This window comes from Pinus tabuliformis, chromosome Q (assembly GCF_031772625.1).
Source record: "Pinus tabuliformis cultivar Carrire ecotype Pingquan chromosome Q, CPIR1, whole genome shotgun sequence".
Lineage (NCBI taxonomy): Eukaryota > Viridiplantae > Streptophyta > Pinopsida > Pinales > Pinaceae > Pinus > Pinus tabuliformis.
Window position 1 is genome coordinate 1262478432 of NC_142296.1, and position 18288 is coordinate 1262496719.

The window sequence follows — 18288 nt, forward strand, 5'->3', positions numbered from 1 at the left end:
AATGAAACTATACATGCTTAAGGAAATAAATAAGAAAATAACGAAATACTGCACATAAAATACTTTACAAAGGCTGAGATGAGCAGGGGCCCTCTGTTCATTCAGCCACAAGAAAACTCAGAGATCTGGAAACTTCAAAACGGTGCTATGTCTATTCCTCCATTTGCAAAAAGTATACAAAACAGAGTGCTGGAATAGCACTAGAAAACAGAGTTCACAAAGCTCTTAAATTCAACACAAGTTCAGAAAATTACAGCTAATAAAAAGTTCTTTGAGCGTACGCAGACGCAGCAATTTATAGGAGTTTCTAAGATAGCCTACTCGTACAGCTAATTAACAGAAAAACAATAAACAATCATGTGTATTTATGGTCCCTTGACACATCACGGCTGCGTGGACGAGTTTAGTGGTTCTGTCGTCATGGATAATAAATCCCATGTTGGATTGTGTCCCCTGCCACCTGTAGAACATGGACAAATCACCATTTAAGATGACGTGACCAAGCAGCTCACAATCACCGTTTAAACAGCCTTGAGTTGACCGTAACTTAACCAGCTTTGACCATGGGTGAAGATGACGTGGATGGCTGGAACAATGGGACAGGAACCTCGAGCACGTTGATACCTGAGTGCCCATGTGGCTCATCTAGCAAACCGACACGTGGATCATTGTGTTTAACAAAAAGGCTGCAGGATCTTTAGATAGCTGCGGGATCATCAGATAGCTGCAGGATTCCTGCAAGTAAGTCAAAATCTAAACAAATAGTCATCCATTAGCAAAACTTGCTTGATCATGCTTATTGACACCTAATGTAATGATCTGAGAGGTTTTATGGTGAAAATGAGGCAAAAGTGAAGGAAAGATAAGGAAAAACTGAGGAAAATGGTAGACAAGTAGGTGTAGAATAGAGGTTCTACAATACCCTTTCATTATCCCCTCCGAGAGGATATCCATACGGGAGTTCACAACAACATTCAGGTTATACCGGAATTACCTCAAACAGTTGGGTACCAATACTACCTCAACAACCAAGAGTTGTATATTCGATGCAACAATGCTGACCTATGTCAAACATACCGACTACGCCAGCTATTGTGACGGTGTCGCAAGTTCAAACGCTGCCTGTTGTATGCCAACCTCAGGTTTCTCAGGTTGTAATGCAACAGCCCCTTGACCCTGCGACTCAACCACAATCGCCGACTGGTGGAATGACACAGGTTCAGACGGGTACAATTACCCCTCATCTTGGTCAAACTGTTAGTATCGGTCAACAACACATGGCTTCACAACCATGGCTAGTACAATACCAACAACCGCAATTCCAACAAGTATACCAAGGTTTTGAGCAACAAATCTTTGCAAATAGTGGACAACCGTATATTCAAAACGGTCAAAATCAACCATTTTACAATGGTCATGCCCACCAACCTTACCAAAGTTACCAGCATCAAATGCATTATGCTGGTATGCAAAGACCAACTGCTCAGGCAATCCCATCTTATCCTGGGTATGCTTCACCTAACCTGAACCAACAGTTACCCTTTGTGGCAACTTTGGAGTTACCTGATTTAAACCGGTTAACCAACGATCCAATTGCTTACGCCCCTTGGTGGCCAGCGATTCCGCATAAACTTCCATCAGATATTCCTAAATTTAATGGAAATCCGGGTGAAGATCCATCGAATCACGTGATGACCTTTCATCTATGGTGTTCATCAAACACCCTAAATGATGATTCGATAAGACTTCGCCTCTTTCAGAGGACGTTAACGGGTCCGGCGACAAAATGGTACATCGAATTGCCCAGAGCTTCGTTCGACAACTTCAGTACCTTAGCCACAACCTTTTTAACCCATTTTCAGTTACCAATAAGGTATGAAACGGGAACAGAACTTCTTACCAATTTCAAACAAACGACGGCCACTCATATATCTGATCATATACATGAATGGCGACGTCATCGTAGAATGGTAAAAACGTATGTCCCCGATCAACTTTTAGCTGAATGGTTTATCAAGTCATTACTACCTTCCATCACGGAAGATGTGGCAAAGGGGGGAGTCGTAACAGAAGAGCAAGTTATCGCTCGTGCGCAATATCTGGATTTGATTTACACTCAGTCCGGCACGCTCTATGATAAAATACCTGATGCCCCTAGACCGGAATTCTCAATTCCTCCTCCTCCTAAATCGAACAATGACTCTCATGCCGGCGACGGCATGATTGGCACAACAGACACGAAATCGACAAAGGCTGCATCCAAAAAGGCCCGTAAGATTTCAGGTCAAAATGCAAAAGATGAACTTCTTGCTTCGGAAGTAAATGCTGTATCGACAGATAAAGGCAAAGAAACCAAACAACCAGGAAGCAAGAAGAAAGGCAAAGGGAAGAAGAAGAAACAGGAGGAATCAAACCCTCCTGAAAAATCTTCTTCAAACCCTCCTGGAGATAGGAAACCAAAAAATCCATGCTTTATATGCGATGAGGATCATCGGACCGCAGATTTTCCACACATAACTGAGGTTAAAAAATTCTTCAAGAATTCAAAAACCTCCGCAGTGTTAACTGATCCATTTCCAAATCCAGGAACAAATCTGGTTGAGAGTGAAGATGCTTCCCGGTGTCAAGTGCTAATGTTGTCGGTTTCAAAACAGCAAAATGATGCTTTGATATCGACAAGGAACAAAGATTATGGGAATCCATAGCTGTCGAACAACAAGGATAAAGATCAACCTAGTAGTTCGACAACAACTTCGACAGAAGTTGCGCCACCTACCATTCCTGAATTGACGATAAAACCGCCAAAGGGAGTAGTACACAAGTCGACATTTAATCCCCACACTAGAGCGGCACAACATTATAATATAGTGGAAGATTTGGCCCAATCGCCATCCGCTATGTCGACCCTTGAAGTACTACAGAATTACCCATCCCAAAGGCAGGCTTTATTATCAGCCATTGGTGGGATAGACCCAAAGGATTCTAATCTAGTATCCTTCGACCATAAAGTATACGACCCTCAATTACCAGCTCAACTAGCTTTCCTTGTTCAAGTGAAAGCCCTCAACAAAACTGTTCATCGAACAATTATTGATGAGGAGGCATCTACATGCATTATGTCGATGAGTTGCAGGAAAACTTTAGGATCTCCAAACTTGTCGCGATCTTCGACGACATTAAAAGCATTCGACGGGAGGACATATACCCCATATGGTATCCTAAGTAACTTGAAAGTTGAACTAGGAAGGAAAACGGTAGAAATAGATGTTGAAGTCATCGATGGGAATCTTGATTACAACATCCTACTAGGAAGACCATGGATATATGCCATGGCAGCTGTTGTGTCGACCTATTTTAGGAAGATTGCATTTCCCTTTCAAGGAGGGATTACAATCGTCGATCAACAAAACTTCCTCCCCAATGGTTCTCAAGTTACAGGAAGCATTCCCATGATCCATGGAAGCCCCCATTCGCTTCAGAATATCGGAGTAGGCCTACTAAAAGATCCTATACTAATGGGAACTTTCGCCCTTCCACCTCCAATCAATCTGGCGGAAGTAGCGTCGATAGGAACCTGCAACATGATATCTTCTAAAAAGATCTCAGAAAACGATATCGACATGGATCATGCAGTGGTTTTGCCCCCAAGCCCAACGGAAATATTGTAGCAATCAATGTTCCTAGCATGGGAGGCAAACCCAAATCAGCGCTCATCAAGCGTTTGGATAGATAGGTCTAGAGAATATGGTACCCCTTCAGATCCTTGGTCGCGAGTGCATGTCACCGACGAAGGAATTGTCCAATCAATGGTAATTGAAGGGGCACCATGGAATGATTCCCACCATCGTTCCCTTCTTCCGGATTGTGGAGAAGATACTCAAGATGACCTTTATCATCCTTCAGTTTTTGAATTCCTATCAAATACTGTAAATATGGTGGATTTCGAGGATGGTTCTTATCTCGTGTCGACCTCGTTAAAAAATGAAACAAGGAGTCTTGAGGATGGTTCTTTTACTGTGTCAACCTCATTAAAAAATGAAACAAATCCCCTTTCCAAATCTCAAAGGTAAACCTTCATTCCAACCACCGAGTTGAATGCAATGAAGCTTGGGGGGCATGCACCTCGATTTGCGTTATTATGCTGGGGGCATGAAAACTTATCACGAGCAGTGTTACCACAGGGTTCAAGCTCGTTAAAAAATAAACCCGCCATGAGCAGTGTTACTACAGGGTTCAAGCTCGTTAAAAAATAAACCTGCATCGAGCAGTTTTAGCACATAGTTCAAGCTCGTTAAAAAATAAACATAAGACATGAGCAAATGTTTCCACCCGCATTTAAGCTCGTTAAAAAATGAACTATTCCCCGGTAAATAACCATCGTGAATGTAGTACTTCAGCCATTAAAGCCTTGGTCGTGTTTGCACCATCACCTCCACTTTTTCATTGGCCGATCATTCACCTCCATTTGATTGTTTACCCATTTTGAGGAACAGCTGCGAAGAGTGATTTCACTAGCCATCCTTGTGACACTGCCGTGATTGGAAAATTCCAAACCTTACCTGGAATCAGCTGCTACCCGTTTTATCACTCATTCCTCAAAAGACGAGTCTCCTTTAAGCTCTTTTCAACTGACTCGTAAAATATGAAAATATTTCTGAGCCATTGGCCTCTCCAGCTCGTTAAAGGGACAGGAAGTGCTATCCCTCCTCTAGATTTTAATCTTTTTGGACCTGAGGGATTATTACACAAAAAGATCGAGCGCTTGTTTTGTTCGGCTCATTAAAAGTATCGAAAATCCATCCCTTTTGTATTGTTTTATACTTTTTCGGACTTAAGGGATTAGATGACGAAAAAGGAACTTTGGAGTTACCTTTACATTCCTTTTCAGACTCTCTAAAATTGAAAAGGACCGAGTTATCTTTGTCGTTAAACTCGTTAAAAAGATTAATAGCAACAAACTTGTCTATAGACGAGAACGAGTTTCACTATCGCTAGGCTCGTTAAAACATAGCGATGGGTTTGCCCGAAGGGCAAATTATAGAACAAGCATATGTTATCCTCATCAAGATTGACAAAAATAAAGAGGTACTGGTCAGCAATGATTGGGGAAAAATTGGGAAGAAAACTCAAAGAAACTTTGTTGGTAGCAAGTCGCTCTTGAACATGACACTTCCGCTCCGTGTCCGAGTCGGGTTGGGTTGTTTCATTCACCGGTCACATCACCATGGTCACGCCATACCATCCATATTTGGGGTTAATGCTACCGATCCATCACATCAGTGTCGCCGATATGTTCAAGAGAAGTCATTCAGAGGATTCACCTGTGTCTCACCCACTACCATACATTATACTCCATTCTTTCATGACCGCCACCCTGAACCTTATATCACCAGATCCTTTTCATCTCCATTAAAATCATTTGCTCCGTTCCGTGTCATTGATATGGGATTCATTAAGGCCCTCCTGTGACGGATCACTTCTTGTCGACATCAGCTCATTATCCAAGAAGTTGATCTAGGAACACCCCATTCAGTACTTTGAAGCTTGCATGCCTCAATGGCAAGTTTCTCACTTCCGACGACAGGTATACATCAATGGCCTTCGACCGAAAGATTTTGCGTGGTGTTCGACGCCAAGTCCTTTATTCACACCACGTGAATTGTACTGCAGTACCTTGAGGGTCATTATCATTATCGGTGATTCCTCTCACGCTTGTTAACAGTTTACATCATTGACTGGTAATCAAGCGATGTCTTTCCATGTTCGACTTCAGAACATTTCTCACATGGATCGACTTGTACTTCGAGTGAAGATTGGACGAGATTGAAGACCGTGGATCTAGTTTCATCCATCCGGGTTGCGATATATATTCAGGGAAATAAAGACATTAAATGTACAGCATTGCAGCACAGATAATCATCCTATCAAAAGGATGATGGCTCTACCAGAATCATCAGTCTACACTCAGACGATTGTCTGTCCTATGTACATGAAAATGAATTTATAAAGCTGAGCATGGGAATGCCCGCCTCAGCTAGATCATGAAAATATTATGAAGATAATGTATTGTATTGTATCTTATTACAGGTCTCCTCCCAGCATTGAAAGAACTTCGGATCCTCATAATAAAGCATTTCACCCGACACCAAAAGGTTAACGACCTCATACTTTAGGGGGTAACTGTTATAGACATTTTTGTGCCTTACAATCCCAAGCATGAAATGTCCATAAACCAAGGGCTCCTAAGTCCCTAAAAGTGTTTTTCTAACCCCTAAAGGAACAAGGTCAACAGATTACAACTTCTCCCAGAAGTTCTCCACCAGAAACTGCTTAGAATTGGTCAAAACAGGATCATTGCAGCTACTCCATTGGCTAAGTGCGTTGCATCTCACCTAAATACACTATGAGGGTGCGTTGCATTTCAAAAGTCCCTTCTGTGGGGTGCGATGGGCGAGAAATGACAAATGGCAGTGTCATTCCGCGAGGTGGAGAGGCAATGGAAGCTTCCAGAATCTTCTCTTGTGACACTTGCCTCACTGAATTCGACCAAGGATGAGTAAGAGGCCCTCAGTCTCCAAGTGGAAGCAATAACTGACAGAGAGAAGACACTAATCAAATCACAAGTTGACTCATCCCCCTTACAGATATCTATATATGGATCCCTCATCCCAGAGATCCAAAGGCTGGAATTTTGCATATTGTAAGGAATTGCTGTTGGTTTCTAGAGACAAACATCAGATTGTTGGGTGATCTATGCTTTGTTTAAGGTGAAGAGGGGCTTCTTTGCTGGGAGGTTGATGTTGGGTCAGAACAACTGGTTGTAACTCCTCCTGGATCTTTTCTTGTTTTATCAATAAAAGCTATTTGAGTTTTCCTCCATGCTTTTGTATCATTGATGCTTGTTACATTTGTATGGTCAATTTACATCTGATCCTAGATTGTTTATGAATATAGATCCATGTCTTTGTATAGTGCTATGCTTCTGTGATCTTACAGGTACTTTGTGAAGCTGGGCGTGCAAGGGAGCAGGTAGCTGGGGACTATCAAAGGAGAGAGGGATCGAATCAAAGGATTAGCGCAAGACAGAGGTTGGTCCTTCTATTCCTCTCTATCTATAATTCATAAAGGAAAAACATAAGTAGCTTTTCTCTGTTTGTTTCTAAGGCAGCTGTCACACCTTAGTGGGATAGAGCAGTTCTATATAGACACTTTTCCCTGTAACAATAGGATCAGTGGTCATGATGATGTGGCAAAGATCAAATGGAAGGAAAAGTTGAAAAGACCAACCCAGGAAGGCAAACGATAAAAAGGACGATATCCTATCCCAACATGAAGAAAAAAGTGTCATGTTCAAGAGTGAATTTCCGACACAATTGATTAGATTTCCAAATCCCCCCCCACCATTTCTAGTAGGCACCCCAATTATTTTTTAATCGCAAACTTTAAGGGGATAGCATATGCTTGCACTGTAAGTTCATCCTTCGGATGAATCCGACCTAGTAAGTTTAACGAGCCCTAGGAAGGAGAAGCTCATGTTCGTCATGGTGACGAATACTACATCGTTTAGTATTTTAACAAGTCTGACAAAGGTGAAACTGAGTATCTTTTTCATGTTTAAAGAGTTTGAAAAAGACATGAAAAAGAAAACTCCACATGGTCCCTTTTCGTACATTTGTGTCTCTCGAGCCCGAAAATGTAGAAAACAATATTTGAGAGAATCACTTGACCATTTCAGTCAAGGAGCCCCTTTTTCATACATAGTTTATCCCAACCCGAAAAGGGGTAAACATATACTGGGTAAACGACGTTTCACATCCTTTAATGAGTTCAAAACGATAAGAGCTTGACAATATATTCGTGTTTAAGAAGTCAGAAAAGAGTTGAAAGTAGATCCCCCCCTGTTTTTATTCTCTTTAATGAGTTAAAAAGGGAAAAATACTCGGCAATATTTTCATTTTTTACGAGTCAGAAAAGAGCTTAAAGGTGACTCATCCTGGAGGAAAGAGTGGTATAAAGGGTAGCAACTAGTTCCAATTATGGTGGAACTGCTCAAAACATGTAATGGTCAAGATGTTGGCTAACAAAACCACTCATCGTTGCGGTTTCTCAAGAAAGGAATAACAACCAAGTGAAAGCATATGACCGGCCAAAGAGATGGTGGCGATGGAACGAAACAACCAAGGCTCATCTAGCAAAAATTTGCTGATAAAAACAACAATCACGAGATGTAAATCGGGCATGGGTTCATTTTTACACAAGCTTGAACCATGGAGAACTCTGCTTGGATTCGGTTTCATGTTTACACAAGCTTGAAACAAAAAACTATGCTTGAGTTTGGTTTCATTTTTACACAAGCTTGAAATAAAGACAAACTATGCTTGAGTTAAGTTTGCATGCCCCCAGCATAATGACTCAATTTGAGTAAGACACATATAAGGCTCGGTGCATGAGTAAGCGCAGTAGAAGGTGAGACTATGAAAATCCATTGGATTGGTTGGGTCCATTGTGGTAAATGGATGGTGGCAGTACAAACATGAAAAAAGTAACCAAAAAAGGTAAAGTAAATGGACCTGAGGTGTAGGATGCCTTGGCTAAGTTGGGAACTGTGGTTCTCAATGTTGTTTGTGTTATGCACCAATAAGGAAGTTCTCTTAACCTAGATCTTATGTTATCTGGTAATTATGTTGTGATCATGATTATGTTGATGTTTATATATGTACATATGTATGTATGTATGGATTTAGTTGTCCGACAGGATGATGATTGCTTTATGCTAATGATTATATATGTATGTATGTATGTATCTATATCCCTGTATGATAGGGTTGTCAAGGATCATTCTTGTGGAAGGATGATTACTTATGCAAGTGAATGGCATGACAAGGTTCCTGGTCTTATGGGAATCAAGTGGGTAGAGTATCCCTGACAAATATTTGAGGCCAATATCATGTGGTTATGAGTTGATATTATGTGATTGTATTATGTCTATACTATGGACAGGTTATATCGAGGGATACATCAATGAAATGAAAGCAGCGTGTCTGCAACATGCTAGCATAAGAATGGATGACAGAGAGACATTGAAAGAAAGGTTTCTTGGTAGAGATAATGTGTTTTGCAGGTATGGTACTATTGTTGTGCATATGTTATACATGTTGCATCTGCGATGTTGTGTGCATGCAATGTTGTGTATATATATATTGTGTACATGTTTATGCAACGTTATGTAGATGGTGGTACAAATAGTGTTGTGTAAATGTTTCATATGTAGTGTTGGGTATAGATGGTGCTATGTACATGTTGGATATGTGGTGTTGTACATATTGTACTGTGCGCATGATGGATATGCGGTGTTGTGTGCATATGGTGTTGTGCACATGTTGGATATGTAGTGTTGTGTACATAGGGTGCTATGTACATGTTGTATATGCAGTTCTATGTACATATGGTGTTGTGTGCATGTTGTACATATGGTGCTATGTACATATGGTGTTGTGTGCATGATTGTAAAAGTGGTGCTGTGAGCATGTGGTGCCGTGTACATGTTGTACATGTGGTGTTGTGTACATGTCATGCATGTGATGCTGTGTACATGTGGTGACGTGTACATGTTGTGCATATGGTACTGTGTACATGTGGTATTGTGTACACGTTGTAGAAGCGGAGCAGTGCACATGTGGCGTTGTGTACACGTTGTGCAAGTGGTGCCATGTTCATGTGATGTTGTACACACGTTGTGCTGGTGGTACAGTGTACAGTTGGTATTGTGTACATGTTATGCATATGGTACTCGTGTACGTGTGGTAATATGTGTATGTCGTACATGATGTGTTGCAGGGATGCGGTACTATGTATGTGCATTGTGTAGTCGTGGTATCATGACATGTGTATTCATTATGTTGTACTTTGTGTAGGTGTATGTATTGTGTGGTGATGTACACCGGGTGTAGGAATATGTATTGTGTTGTGTCGTACACTGGGTGTAGGTGTATGTATGTGTTGTGTGGCATTGTACATCAGGTATAGATGTATGTATGTGTTGTATGTCAGGTGTATATGCATGTATTGTATGGTGTTGTATGCTGTGTGTGGTTGTATGTGTGTGATGCACACTATGTGTATGTGCACATGGTTGAGGAGAAGACACTGGGTGCTTGTCGGGTGTGGCAACTGATCCAGTGTGCGTATGAAATAAGGACAAAGGTGGAAGCTAAGGATTGTTTAAAGGATAAGTATTAGCATTTTATTTCAATTTTACTATGCATAAGATTTATGATTTTGGTCTATGATGATTACATGTGATCTATGATTCTAGTTTATGATGGCTACATGTGATTTATGATTTTGATATATGTTGGTTGTGTTTTGATCTAACCTGATGTGATATGTTTATACATGATGATTTGGTCAAAGATGCTAGTTTGAATCATTGTGACAGGAAGCGAAAAAAATTGCAAGTGTATCTTGTATACGAGCTACCAATGAGGTATGATGTGAAATTATTTCAATTTATTTTGAATCTAATCGAAGTTATGTGCTTAGTACAAGAAGCATGTAATGCCTGATTGGGTGGTTGAAACTGATTGCAAGAATTAGCAGCAACAACAAAAGAAATTAAAACAAGCAACAATATGTTGGTAAAGCACTTTAGGAGCAGGGCCATTCTGGGACACTAGTACCCAATAGTGTCCATTGATTTCCATGTGCATGCTATGACCGATATGATATTTTTGAGGTAGGTAAATGCCTTGGTTGTTTGATCTTCTGATATGAGGAAGCCTTGCCAAGGGATGGATCGCCCGAGATAGGGGATGTTGGGGATCTTGGAAGGTGGGTGATTGCATGGAAGGGGTGATCAGATTTCCCGAGGGACTATGTAGCAAAGGATGGAAGGTCGGGGATGGATTTTTTTCGGTCATTAACAGTGCGAGATGGAATCAGATGCACATTGGGAGTGCGCCCTAGAACAATGATCCGTAAACTATTCACTGAGAGGACAAGTGGCACAGGATTATAGTGCTGGACATTTGATGTAGCTTTAACTTTGTAATGGATTCTGGACTTCCTGGGAAGGAGGTGAATCCTGGTATTACTTTGAGGGTGGAGGTGTGCGTCTCTAGATTCCCTTGTTGCAGATGCAGGCATCATATCCTTTTTATTTGTTGGTTGAGAAAATGCGCATATGTGTATATGTGTGTATTATTATAAATACTGTATCGAGCTAAATTTATAAATCTCCATAGACAGTATGGTTATTTGATTGTTGAAGAAAATGTGCCTAAGTATATGTGGTTAATATGGTGAATATCATAATGAGTTGTGTTATAAATCTCTAGTAAATGGTATGATTGTCATGTTTCAACAATGGTCATTATAAATACGACAATGAGCTGTGTTATAAAGCTCCATGGGTAGTATTTTTTTTAATTATTAATTATTATTATTATTATTTTTAATTTTTTTAATTTTAATTTTATGATTATTTTATTATTATTATTATTATTTATTTATTTATTTTTCAGCACCAACTCACGACTAATCCTCTTCTAGTTCCACAAACAATTAGAACTAGTTTAATTGTCTATAACTCAGTCAAACTGAGTTATCTAATTACAACTCAAATAAACTCATCTTGGACCCCTAAAATTTAGGGAGAACATATACATGACTACAAAAATATTTCCAACTCGAAATTCCTAAGCTAATTAAGTTAATTAACTATTTACAAGTTTCCCTGAGAATAGAATTCAATTTTAATTCTCAGTTAAAATCAAGGACAAATTAATTGGAATTTATTGTTTCCATTTCTCAACACTCCCTCTCAACAAGAAAGGGATTATCATCTACCCTGATCATGTCTCTGTGAAACTCAAATTTACATCTTGACAATGCCTTTGTCAAAATGTCAACATCTTTCTCCTTTGTGGTAATGTACTCCAACAACATAATCCGCCTCAATACACAATCTTGAAGATGACGATATCAGATATCTATATGCTTAGAATGATCATGAAAAATTGGATTTTCAGAGAGTTTGATACAACTCTTATTATAACAGCAAATCACAATTGGATCCAACTACTGACCAAAAAAACCAACCAGAATCTTACTCATCCAGATGGCCTCACATGCAACTTGACTAGCTGCCATGTACTCTGCCTCTGCTTAACTGAGTGCAACCAATATATGTTTCTTGTTGTATCAAGAAATTGCTTCTGACCCAATATTGAAGATCCCTCCTCATGTGCTCTTCCTATCAGATGGAATCCCTGCCCAATCTGCATTGGTGAAGCCTTGACGCTTCACTCCCTCTGTTTGTATGTACCACAATACATACTGAGTAGTGCCCCTTAGGTATCTCAACACATGCTTTCCTTCCTTTCAATACAACTTGATAGGCCTAACCATCGCTTGAATAAGCTAGTTAACTACATATCACATATCAAGTTGTGTGTTCACCAAGTCCATGAGTGAACCCACAAGCTTCCTGTAAACATTAGCTTCCACTACTTCCCCTGAAGTAGCATCCTCCTTCCTCTAATTACCTGCTAGAGGAGCCTCCATGGGTTTGCTGCTCTCCATGCAAAACCTCTTGAGTATCTGGTTGACATGCTTTCCCTGAGACACAAACAATTCCCCATCACCCTGCCATACTTCCATGCGTAGAAAGTAATGCATGAACACATGTCCTTCATCTCAAACTCTCTTGCAAGATCCTCCTTGCAATAATTGATCAACTGATCATCACCTGTCAGAATCAAATCATCGAATTATAACACAATGATCAATAGTTTACCTTCCACCACTATGTGGTATAGGCTTGCATCCGCTTCATTCTTGGTGAAGCCTAACCTGGTGATGTAGCTATTGATCCTGGTGTAGCAAGCACGAGGTGCTTGCTTCATCCCATACAACGCTCTGTTGAGCCGACATGCATATGACTCATGGTCAAGGGTTTTAACACCTTCAGGCTGCTCTATGTACACCTCTTATTCAATCATGCCATTAAGGAATGTTGGATTTACATCCATACGGTGTATCTTCCAACCCATCTGCGCTGATAGTGCCAACATATATCTGATTGATGAATACCATGCAACATGAGAAAAGGTCTCATCATAGTCAATCCCCTGTACCTGTGAAAAGCCACGGGCCACAAACCTGGCCTTATGCTTCTCCACAATACCATCTGCAACTTGATTTATCGTGTAAAGACATTGAGAGCTCACCATTGACTTATCCTTCGGTCTTGGGACCACATCCCAAACACTGTTACGAACTATGGAGTCATACTCCACCATGGCATCAACCCAAACTGGTTGCTGCACTGCCTCCTCAAAGGAAGATGGCTCTGTCTCAACACATCTTCTCATAAGAGCCATGTATCCAGTGTACCTCTTAGGTGACCTCCTCTGCCTATGATGAGATGTGGGTGCTCCCACATTCTCTCGTGCATCATGCAATAACCTATTAGCCTATCTAGTGCGCTTTCTCCCATCTCTGGAAGACTCTGCCTTAATGGATGTCTCCACTCCTAGATCCTCTGCATCTGGTTTCTCCACATCAATTTGAGGCTCCTCAACCTTAGGAACCAAAAGTTCTTCAACTGCATGTAGTTCTAGCTCCCTCTCAAGGGAAACTCGCATGGCCTTCTGCTCATTGAACTTGACATCCCTGCGAACCACTATCATCTTGCTCGTCGACAAGTACACCCGATAGTTTTGAGGTGTATCAGTGTACCCCACAAATATCCCTAACTCAGTTGTCGACTCAAGCTTCTTCCATGCATCTTTAGTCACATGGAAATATACCGATGACCCAAAAATCCTGAAGTGACCAACATTTGGCCTCTTACCGGAGAAAGCCTTCTCTGGTGTCTTCATCCCAAGTATCCAATGCAGGCTTCTGTTATGCAAATAAACAACTTTGTTGCATGCCTCAACCCACAAGTGTAGTGGTAGGCCCTCAACATGTAACATCGCATGTGCTGCCCCTACAATGCTCATGTCTCTCCTTTCGACCACCCCATTCTGCTATGGGTTATGGGGTGCCATCAACTGCCATTTAATCCATTCTTCTGCACACAAGTTCTTAAAATAATTTGAGACATACTCACCACCATTATCACTCCTCAGAGCTTTAAACTTCTTGCTAGACTCTTTCTCAACCAATGCTTTAAATTCTCAAAACTTTGTGAAAGTTTGATCCTTCTTCTGATTGAAAAAAATCCAGCATTTATGAGAAAATTCATCGACAACTATAACATAATACATGTGTTTGGCCGTGGATGCTGTCGATAATGGTCCACACACATCTGAATGGACTCACTCTAGAATCGCCTCTGCTCGACTCTCTCTGTCGTGAAAGGAAGCCTTGGTGTATTTTCCCAAAGTACACCCCTTGCATGTATCAAATTTCTCTAGCGTACCTTTGGGAAGACTAGTAGAAATTTGATGCATGATTTTCAAAGCCTCATGATGCAAATGACCCAATTTCCTGTGCCACAACTTGCCAACATCTCGGCTCTACACCATCTCTACTTTCATTCTCAAAGAAGAACAATCCTCTACCTTCAACTTATAAATATTCGTAACTCGAATCCCTATCTTCATTACCTGAACCATGGGTATGTGTCGAAGGAACACCTTTCCTTTGCTAAAGACCACATCATAGCCTCTATCCTCCAACATGGAGACCGATACTAAGTTCTTCTTCAACCCAGGCATATACATAAAATCTCTCAAGGTTAGAGGAGCACCATGCTCCCTCTGAAAAGTAACTGTGCCCAATCTTGTACCACTATTCCTCCCGTCATCACCCATCTCGATATGCATATGGAGATCCTTCTCCTCTAGGTCATTAAACAACTCCTTGTCATTAGTCATGTGGAACGAAGCTCCACTATCAAGGTACCGTACACTACCCATCATTAACAACACCATGCATACAATGAGAGTAAAGTCCAATTAGAAATGAGAGGCCAAAGACTCACTTGCCGCTCCTCCTGAGGACTTCTTCTTGGAATTCTTAAGCGGATGCTTTGTAGCAAAATGTCTCAACTCATGACAATGAAAGCCCTTAACTTTCGACATGTCTTTCTTCTTACCTCCATGTCAAGAATCTAATTTGGAATGGGACACCTTCCCTTTCCCCTAATTTGCCTTACCTGCTAAGGCACAATTTTCCTCATCATTAGTCTTTGATCAGGAACCATCTCTGGTGTTCCTTCTGATCTCCTCCAACATAAAATTTGACCACAATCATTCCCAATCTGGCAGTTTCTTCCTCCCATTCATAGAGTCCTCATAGATATTCCAACTCTTGGGAAGGCCTAGGAGAGCTAGGCTCACTATATCATCCTCGACAATGGTTATTCCAACACTTCCAAGCATATCATAACAATGAGTGAACTTGGTCAAGTATTTTGGAGTGGTCTCGCCTTTCTCCATCATCATTTTTTGAAGTTTATATTTTAGTTCCAACTTCCTATGGTCACTTCTGCTCTGGAACATGTCCGTCAATACTTTACACATAGCATACAAATTTTCCTTCCCATGGAGACTCGAGACAATGTGGTCCCAAACTCCCTCAAGGATTATCCGCCTCACCTTCACCACACACTTCTTCCATTCAGCCAGATGCTCTGCATTTGATGCTGGTGGCTTAGGAATGTCTTGATTTAATGAATTCCTTGGGGCCATTATCCTACAACACTGCCTCCATTTTTTCCTTCTAGGCTATATAATTCGAGCTGCCTTCCAAGGCATATTCGAGTCTCAAACTGTAGAAAGCCATTTGTCGATCCTGAAGTATGAATTGCAAATTCTAATTTCACCTATAACCCCCAAACTCAAAACTTCAAAATCTACTATAGTATACTATCTTCAGCTCCGATTCCAGGTATATTTTCCTACAGATTCATAGCTCATGTCAATGTACTAAAACACAAGACAAGAATCTACTCTACTCTTTAAACATTGGAAACCAATAGATCGATGAAAACAATAATCGAAAAGAGGAAGATAATCAATGGAACATAACACAATAATTTCTTTGGGGAACGACATTGCTCAAAACCTTGAAAATCTATTGCGTTAATCAGAAATATGAGTGATAATACAAAGCTTGCTCTCACTAGAATAATTCCTGCACAAATATGATCAAGTGTCTCCCTCAAAAGCCTGCTATAGCCAACACTTAGCCAATCCTGCTTTCCAAGCACCTATTTCCTTGGGTAATTCCTGTGAGGAGAAGCCCATATTTAATTGGGAAATCATTCCTCCATAATTGCGCAATCCAAAATTAGGTCCTTCTCTAATTGCATGCATGACCTGTACAACTCAGATCATCATACAACTGATAGTACACTATCCCTGCACTCTAGTCTCAACTGGGTCTTTCTTTGAACTGACATGCATGAGTTTCTCATGAGGAAATATTCAGTTAGCTGGAGTAGCACCTAAGGATGCATGAGTGCACCAACTCACTACTAATCCTCTACTAGTTCCACAAACATTTAGAACTAGTTTAACTGTCTATAACTCAGTCAAACTGAGTTATCTAATTACAACTCAAATAAACTCATCCTGGACCCCAAAAATTTAGGGATAAAATATACATGATTACAAAAATACTTACAACTCGAAATTCCTAATCTAATTAAACTTAATTAACTATTTACAAGTTTCTCTGAGAATATAATTCGATTTTAATTCTCAGTTTAATTCAAGGACAAATTAACTAGAATTTCTTGTTGCCATTTATTAACAATGTTGATGGGACACGTATTCCAAGCTGAATGTTGCGCAAAACATCCTAGTGTGGGTGTTCATCAATTTATTATGGCTAAGGAAATTGGCAAAGGCAATGGATAAGGCTTTGGAAAGGTAAAATAACATTTTTGGCACATTTATTTATGAAAATAATGGAAATTAGGAGAAAAGGGAGGTGAAAGATCACAGGTTGCACGTGAGGAGGAAATTGAAGGAAAATAATGGAAAATGAAGAAAACAGAGGCCTCATTCATAAAAAGGATTCTGAGTATTAGTTGAAAATTCTTTTGCTAACCTTTTTTCAGTTTAGTTTTGGAGCTCTCTCATTATTATCTCTCTCTCTCTCTCTCACTCTTAGACACTTAGATATTTATTGGAGAACTTTGGCATTGGAGCAAGAAAGGCAAAGACGATAAGAGGAAGAAAAGATCAAGAAGGGAAAGGCAGGATCAAGAAGCTACAACAATATTCCTTGCAGGTATCGATTTGCATGCATATTTTCCTTGCTATATTTGGCATGCATGGTGTTGCATGTGGTTGTTTTTTTGTCCTGGCATGGGTTTTGCCAAGTGTGAAAATGTTTTTAGCCTGGCCTTGCCATTTCCTGATAGTATTGATGAGATGGGTTCTCATACTTCAGTTGAGCTGGATTTCCGGATGGATTCAAAGCTGAGTTGGGTGGATCTTTGAAATGACAAACACATGGCCTAGTGGTCTCTGAACTAGACAGTAGATCATGGTAAAGCCAATGGCCTAGTAACCCCTGAGCCAGACTGTGGGTTAAGGTAAATCCAAGATTGTGTGCCTCAGTGGGCCTAGGAATCCTTTTAGGTGAATGACGACATATACGAAAAAGCCAAGAGGTGGATTGATCTCCGTTGGGCCTAGTAGTCATGGGATGTGATATACGATAAAGCCTGGAGAGTGGGTCTCGGTGTAGGGCCTAGTGATCCCTGGATCAGACTGTGTATTACGGTAAATCTTGAGAGACTAGGAGGCACTCAAATTCCTTATGGTGTAGGTGGAGAACTCCGGTATCATCCGTGCTGGTTTAGTTCGTTTTGGTTGGTTATGAGTCCCACATTCATGTTGGTAATATAACACAAGGGTGATTGGCTGAAGAGAGATTTGGCTCAACCAATCTATGGTTGGGTGGAACGTGGTAGTCCCATCTCTGGTTGTTTTTTGCATTCATTAATTAGAAATGCATTCCCTTGGTTTTCATGTGTAAATGCACTGGTTTATATGTAGATTTTATGGCTGATATATTTATGGTATTTCTGCTGTTACTATGTTGGTTATATGTATGTTTTATGACATTAGCTATGTATGGATCTCAGTATGTTTTTACTTGTAAATGAATGGACAATGTATTTATGACCTAATAGATGATAATGAAACAAATTGCATGAGGGAATAATGGTTCTTAGCAATTCTCAAATAAGTATGAGATCCCTATGCTTAATTATGTTTTTTACACCTATAGATTACATGTTTGCGATATGTTTGACGAAAT